General features: G+C 33.1%; 1 non-coding gene across 1 annotated transcript; it reads left to right on the top strand.

Annotated features, from left to right (window-relative positions):
• Window positions 1-651: 651 nt before the first annotated feature.
• LOC145168020 (small nucleolar RNA R71) lies at window positions 652-758 on the top strand. Its single transcript, XR_013741616.1, has one exon. It is a non-coding gene; the product is annotated as a small nucleolar RNA R71 (small nucleolar RNA).
• Window positions 759-6,914: the final 6,156 nt, after the last annotated feature.

Genomic DNA, 6,914 nt, shown 5'->3' with positions numbered 1-6,914 from the left:
TGTTTTTGATAGATGCTTGATGATTTCTAAGTAAATCTTGCTGATCTTTTATCAGAGTTAGCTGATCACTCATGGTTGCATCTGTTTCATCATGCTTCTTTCTGACGCGGTTGTAAAGCGGGTGAGCATTGTTTCAAAGTCTGTTTTCTTGTCTGGTGCCGATTCTTCTTTTTGATTAAACCGTCTTGCCTTTTGATTGTACTTCTCTTCTTTTTGGTTTGTGTACTCATCGTAAGGCACTTCTTCGGCTTCCTCTAGTCTTCATCATATCGGTCTCCACTTGAGTAGAATACTTGAGCCATCCTAGTTCCATTCTCGTCAAGATGGCAATCTTTCGTCAAATGTGGACCATTGCAATGTTCACAACCCACGCGTATCGCGTGTATGAATTGGTCTATCTTGGTCATTCTTCTATCCATTTTACTTAGCATTGCCATAACCGCTGCCATATCTTCTGATGCACCACTCCCAATTCCCCTAGTTCCATCATTATGAGGGTTGTGATATTCTCGTGAATGCTTCGAAAATTCTTTGATTAATTCTTTTATCTCAGCGGGATTCTTCTTAGTTAAAGGTCCTTGCGAATCAAGGAGTTGTTTCGTCGTAACAATCACCCCATCATAGAAGATCGAAACCTCTTGTTGCTCATTTAAATCATTTTGGGGAAAATTTCTGATTAACCCTTTGTATCTTTCCCAAGCCTCGTACAAAGACTCCCCCACTTGTTGCTCAAAGTTAGCTATGGCCTTCTTGATTTTAGAAACTTTAGCTGGTGGGAAAAATTTTGGAAGAATTCTTCACGCATCTGCGCCCAAGTGGTGATTGTACCTGACGCAAGTGTCTTCAACCAGTCTTTAGCTGCTCCTTTAAAAGTAACTGGAAGCATTCATAACAAGACAATTTCTTGAGGAACATTTGGAATGTTAAAATAGTCGGTTATATCATTGACTTCATCGAGGTTCTTGTATGCATCTTCATGGTCTTTTCCGGAAAATGGAATATCCTTTAACGTGGTAAGTATATGTCCCCTTAAGCTCAAAAGTAGCAGTAGCGGGAATTACGGGTTGCACAAGTCCAGGAACGGTGTCCTCTCATATTCTTTTCTTGTAGTCCTCCATTGTCATGTCAACAATATTTGTCATTTTTTCTTTTGGCTCGCCTTCGGGTTCACTACTTATGTCTTTTTCGTAACCAGTTTCCTTTTTATTAAGAGTGTTCTCAATGCCTTCAAAAGTGTCCTCTCATATTCTTTTCTTGTAGTCCTATACTACCGCATAAAAAAACAGAAAATGTAAAAACGGGCAAAAATTAATTAAAAAAATCCTTCTGATCGTTCACCACGTCGTGGTAATGATACCACCTCGTGGTGAAGCAAAACAAGTCGACAGAATGAAAAAAAAACTAAAAATAATAATATCATCGATATCACATCGTGGAGAAGGCCACCACGTCGTTAAGACTAATGTACACTTAAACTATTAGCTTCTGAAATTTTTTTGCTTCTTCAGCTTTCTCGCATTATTCTCAATTTCTGGATCGAAGACTAATGTACATATATGTTAAGATCTAGTCCTAAAAACTATTAGCAGTATCGTGTCCCCAATAACGACGACAATTTATTAAACACGTCGTTTACACTTAAACAAATAAAAAGCACTGCTTGGTGGCACTAATGGGTAGCACAAGGAAGTAGGGTCGAAACCATAGGGACACAGTCTAACAGTCGATGCAACTTTTCATAAGGCACATACTAGTCATATATGACAAAATAAAGGGGGTGTGGGGTGGGGGGGGGGGGTGTTTAGAATTAAAACTAAAAATAGAAGTGAAAATAAAATTAATAAAATTCTATAATAAAGAGCGTTTCAGTTCTATTGTGACTATCCTAATTATGCATTCAATTCGGATTTGGTTATTTAAAATGCACTCTAACTAAGTTGATACTGAAAATTACTAATAAGATCTAGAAAGTTTCCTTTACCAAATTAATTAACCAAAACAAGATCTTCAATTAATCATAACTTTTTACTAACTTAATCAAACAAATTCTTAATCAAATTAGAAAAGTAACATTATGAACAATGTAAAATTGCCAACAATATTCAATACTTATCACAAGCTTGGAAGCGTAAAAATATGTAATGTTCAGTTATAACATAATCGAATCCCAACACAGAACCGATCTGTTACTTGTTACTTATTACTAGTTAATTAAAACAACTACAAATTTTAACAACTTATTAACTAGATTGACTTAATCCTAATAAGGTGATCAGTATAAAAAAAAATCAAAAATCAAACATTTATTAAGCACGGAACTGAAACAACGAGATATAAACATAAAGTAAAACCAAATCTAATGATCAATTATATAAAAAGTACGAGTCTTTCTAGAACTGAAAACGAGGTTTTTTAGCCAGACATGGCTAAAAACAACTCTAGACAATAAATAAGAAACTAGATAGTAAAAATAAATAAACTAGATGTACTAGTCGAGTCGCGATCTTCTGATCTTCATAAACTGCCGGAAAACATTAGGAAACAATTGAGAAATCGTCTGAAAATGATATGGAACTCGTATCCCTTTATCTAGGGTATTATGGGGGTATTTATAGGCAAGAGACAACTTAATATAGGGACTCAAACACCGGAAATGGCCCGGGTTTGGGAAACACGACAAGTATGTGGAGGCGGGTTAGATCCATATAAGTTTAATTGAAGTACGATGTCATTTAAAAAAAATGGAACACGAGCACCAAACATGTACTGTGTTTGCAAGCATAACACGTTCTTGCCAAACGTAAATTTCTTAGAAAAATCAGAAAATTCAGAAAAATGTTCATCGGGATGGAAACACATCCCGTGTTTATTCTTTTCAACGTTTCGGGACCAAATTCTTCAGTTTCAACATTTCCATCTTCTATCTTCCTTAAGTATTTTAGACATCAAAACATGAGTAGTATGGATATTCTAGCGAAAAACATGAACTCTTTATTGTTTAAACTAATATAGACATAATTTGCATAAAATATGGTACATAATACTATTAAAAGCTAATATAATAGATGCATAAAATAGCATCTAACAAATACCAATACTAGATACAACATAAATGTTAATAAGTTCACTCTATTATCAATTTGAGGCTTCCACTTCTTAGCAACGATGTATTGTAATTGTCAAACCTAAGAGGAATGCCAAACCTACCAAGAGGTTTACTAATGCAATAAATATTCTTATTAATGACCTAACTATAGTCGAGGTAATTAAAAAATTCTCTAAGCCTTCATTATATTACAAGGCTATTATTTATGATTATTCTAACAGGTAAACGACATCAATGCATGAAAATACTAAATCATTAAAGAATATGTTGGGATACATATTTTTATAGATTTTATGATGCAAAATATATACATTATAGTTATAGTTTTACTTTTCATTGTAGACAGACAGTCTTGTCTAAGAAAGTGTAAATAATACAACTTAGACAAGCTGATCTATCAGAATTTGTTTATCTGAAGATATGTTGATGTTTCTAAAGAATGATATTTAAGATATACGTTACCGCTCTACCAATCTTTGAAGTTCAAATGTTGAAGAATGAAGACCATAACTGAGATGCCTTAGCTGATCAGATCTGGAACTAATCTCTAAAAAGAATACATGCTGATGACATATTTGAAACTGGTGGAGTTATCAACATGTAAACCAACTGAAGGCAGCATCAACACGAAGAGCATCATTCAATGAAGACCATATCCGCTGGTATTGATGACTGATCAGTGTGTCCATACGTTGAAGTTCTTACACCGATGACACACTGATACATTGATGACCTGATATACTAATGGTTATACACACGTGAAGCTAAAGCTACTCTAGCAGAAACTAAAGCTGATCAACGTGACTCCTTGAAATTGATGCCCATGATCAGTGTATGTCATGTTAATGCTGATGTTCGAATCTAGAGCAGATCAGAATTACTCGGTGAAGAAGTATTATGAAGATCTTATCTGATCTGTTCCTAAATACCATATCTATATTTATCATTGATGATTCAATCCATTCAAATTAGGGATTTGAGTTAAATAAAAGATCTGGAGAATCTGTAGAATTTTTATCTCCTAGGTATAGACTAGTACTTATACCATCCTCTCTCATTAGTTGAGTGTTGATGATTTGTATTGTTTCTATAGAGAGATCTGAGAGTTCTTGGTGAGTTCTTAGAGAGCATTCAAAATATTTGTTATTTCTGAATCTTTGTATTCATTCTCTTTGTGAGAAACTTTTCTTAGTGATAAACCTGATAAATAAAATTGATTCTATTTTTCAAATACTTTTGTTATTATTGTGCGTTTCTATTAGATTCATACACAAGTGTTAGGGGTTGGAACCTAATAGAATCAAACATTGGATCTAGTGAAACCACCTAAAGAAATAAAGCCAATTCTCTATAAATAGGTTTAGAAGAAGAAGAAATATTGTATCAATCCTTAAGATGATGCATGATTCATATATATATATATATATATATATATATATATATATATATATATATATATATATATATATATATATATATATATATATATATATATATATATATATATATATATAGGATAGTTGCAAACGAGTATAGCCAAATTCCTGCGATTGACTTCAATAAAGTTTCTAACTTATTGTAAAACACAACTCAATTTGTACATTATGTAGCATAGTTTAATACAATATTTAAAGTTTCGACAACTTGTAACTAAGACGACATTCTTATATAAGGAGTCAGCAAAAGTCATATACATAGAGCAACGTGAACGGTTTATTGTTCCCATGAAAGAGTATATTGTATAGTGATTAAAGAAATTTCTTTATAGTTAAAATCAATCTCACAAAAAGTAATATGAGAAATTTGATAACTTAATGTTATCTCACCGTTTTAAAGGATCTGACTATAACAATTATGTGTACATGAAAATAAACAATCACTTAACCATTTACCTATTTCTATATGTCAATGATATGCTGATTGTCGTAAACATAAGACAAACAGAAACTTAAAATGCAATTAAGCAATGAATTTGAGATAGACGACTTGGTTGCAGCAAATAAAATTCGTGGGATGGAAATTTCTATAGCAGGGTTGTCAACAAAGTGTTATATCGATTTTATATTTAAAATTACAACTAGTGAGTACACCACTAGTTGGGCATTTATGAGTATCGTCAAACCTATCTCCTAAAAAAATAAGGAAATCGATTATACGTCATATTTCCCAATTCCATCCCCATTGGTTGTGCACTTATGTATGCCAAAATACGTTCTAGTGTTGAATAATCTCATACATTAGTTTTGTTAGTTAATTTTTGGCGAACCCAAGCAATGATCACTATAAAGTAGTATAATATATTTTCAGGTACATGCATGGTACTTCTACTGCTTGTTTAGAGTTTAGGAAATTGACCAAAGGATAATATGGTTATGTCGGTTTTACCATGCAAAAGATTTGGACAAAAGTAAGATCTGTCACATGTTATTTTCACCATTCAAGACTGTGTTGTGAATTGGAAAGCTACATTGTAGTCTGCTTTGGCTTTGTCAACTATTGAAGTAGAGTATATGACTACTAATAATTCTTTTAGGAAGCTACATGGTTAAAAGGTTAGTATGTTGAGCTTTGTGGAGATACATCTTGCACTACTATTTGATGTGACAGTCAAAGTGATATATGCCTTACAAATGATACCAAAGGGATATCAAGGTAAACAAGATCGATGGTGAAAAATTGTTTATACGTTGACAAAGATATTTTTAGTGTCCAAGATTGAATTTTGTTCAATTTTGATTGGTATTCAAGTTTAGTCCTTAATGTCTATGGTATGGGACATATATTTCTTTTCCGAATGAGATGAAGGGTTTTTGTTGAAGACATAATTTTTCTCAACGTGAAGTTTGTTGGAGGTTAATTTGAATTCCCTCTCATTTAAAGGGAATTATTTTGCTATTTATTATTTCTAGCTATTAGGTTAAGGCAACATTCTTTTAAATGGTTATTAGAAGTTTGAACTTCTTTTTAGTATTCTAGTCGTCGGCTTATAATGTAGGCTTTGATTATTCTTTCCTATAATTCTAATGTTGAGAGAAAAACTTTGAGACACACTTGAACAAACGTTAGAACAAGTATATTGCGGAATAGTTAATCTCGAAGGATCTAAAAGCTCAACAATAATATTTAGAGTTAGATAGTTAGAGAGTTAGTTGCGGAAAAGTAAAGAAATGGAAATGACAACAATTGTTATATCAAGTATACACATAAGTTGATTCATAACGAGGAATGCATTCAAGCCAAGTTAATAAGTGAGATCAAACTTAGTGATTAAGTCACAAAAGACTTGCTCCGAAGAGAGAGTGTAATCAGCTATATTCTAGTAAGATTTGTGAGTAAGAAGAGATGCATAATTAGATAGAGAGATAGAAAAGATAACTTCAGAGATGTGTATTCAGATCGATAGATTGATTCTTTTTAGATAAGTGAGAATGAGCTCTATTTATAAAGACTCAAGAAGTTACATTTGAATCACTCCCCAAGAGTTGCCATGCAAGGCATACTGGACAATAGAGAGTATTACAGAAAGACAAATAAACTAAGTAAAGTAAGAATGACTGCGGTTGGCTTTGATGACTTCGAATGATATTGCTGAAGAGGGAGCTTGACTGCGGTAGCTTGTTGGCTGCGGTAGTTGAAGTTCAAGAGGGTCACTTTTCATGATTCAACAATTTCCCCCTAAGTGACCTCTTTAACTTTTGTTCAGCTATCAAGTTTAAGAAACTTGATCAGGATCCACCAAAACTTCCTGACGTTTTCCAACCAAATGATCCTTCTTAAAATCTCGAACTTGACTTCGGCAGTTGTATGC

Source organism: Lactuca virosa, chromosome 3, assembly GCF_052849685.1.
Source record: "Lactuca virosa cultivar CGN04683 chromosome 3, Lactuca_virosa_CGN04683_v6, whole genome shotgun sequence".
In the NCBI taxonomy this organism is placed as follows: domain Eukaryota; kingdom Viridiplantae; phylum Streptophyta; class Magnoliopsida; order Asterales; family Asteraceae; genus Lactuca; species Lactuca virosa.
This window is presented reverse-complemented; position numbering and strand designations above follow the sequence as displayed.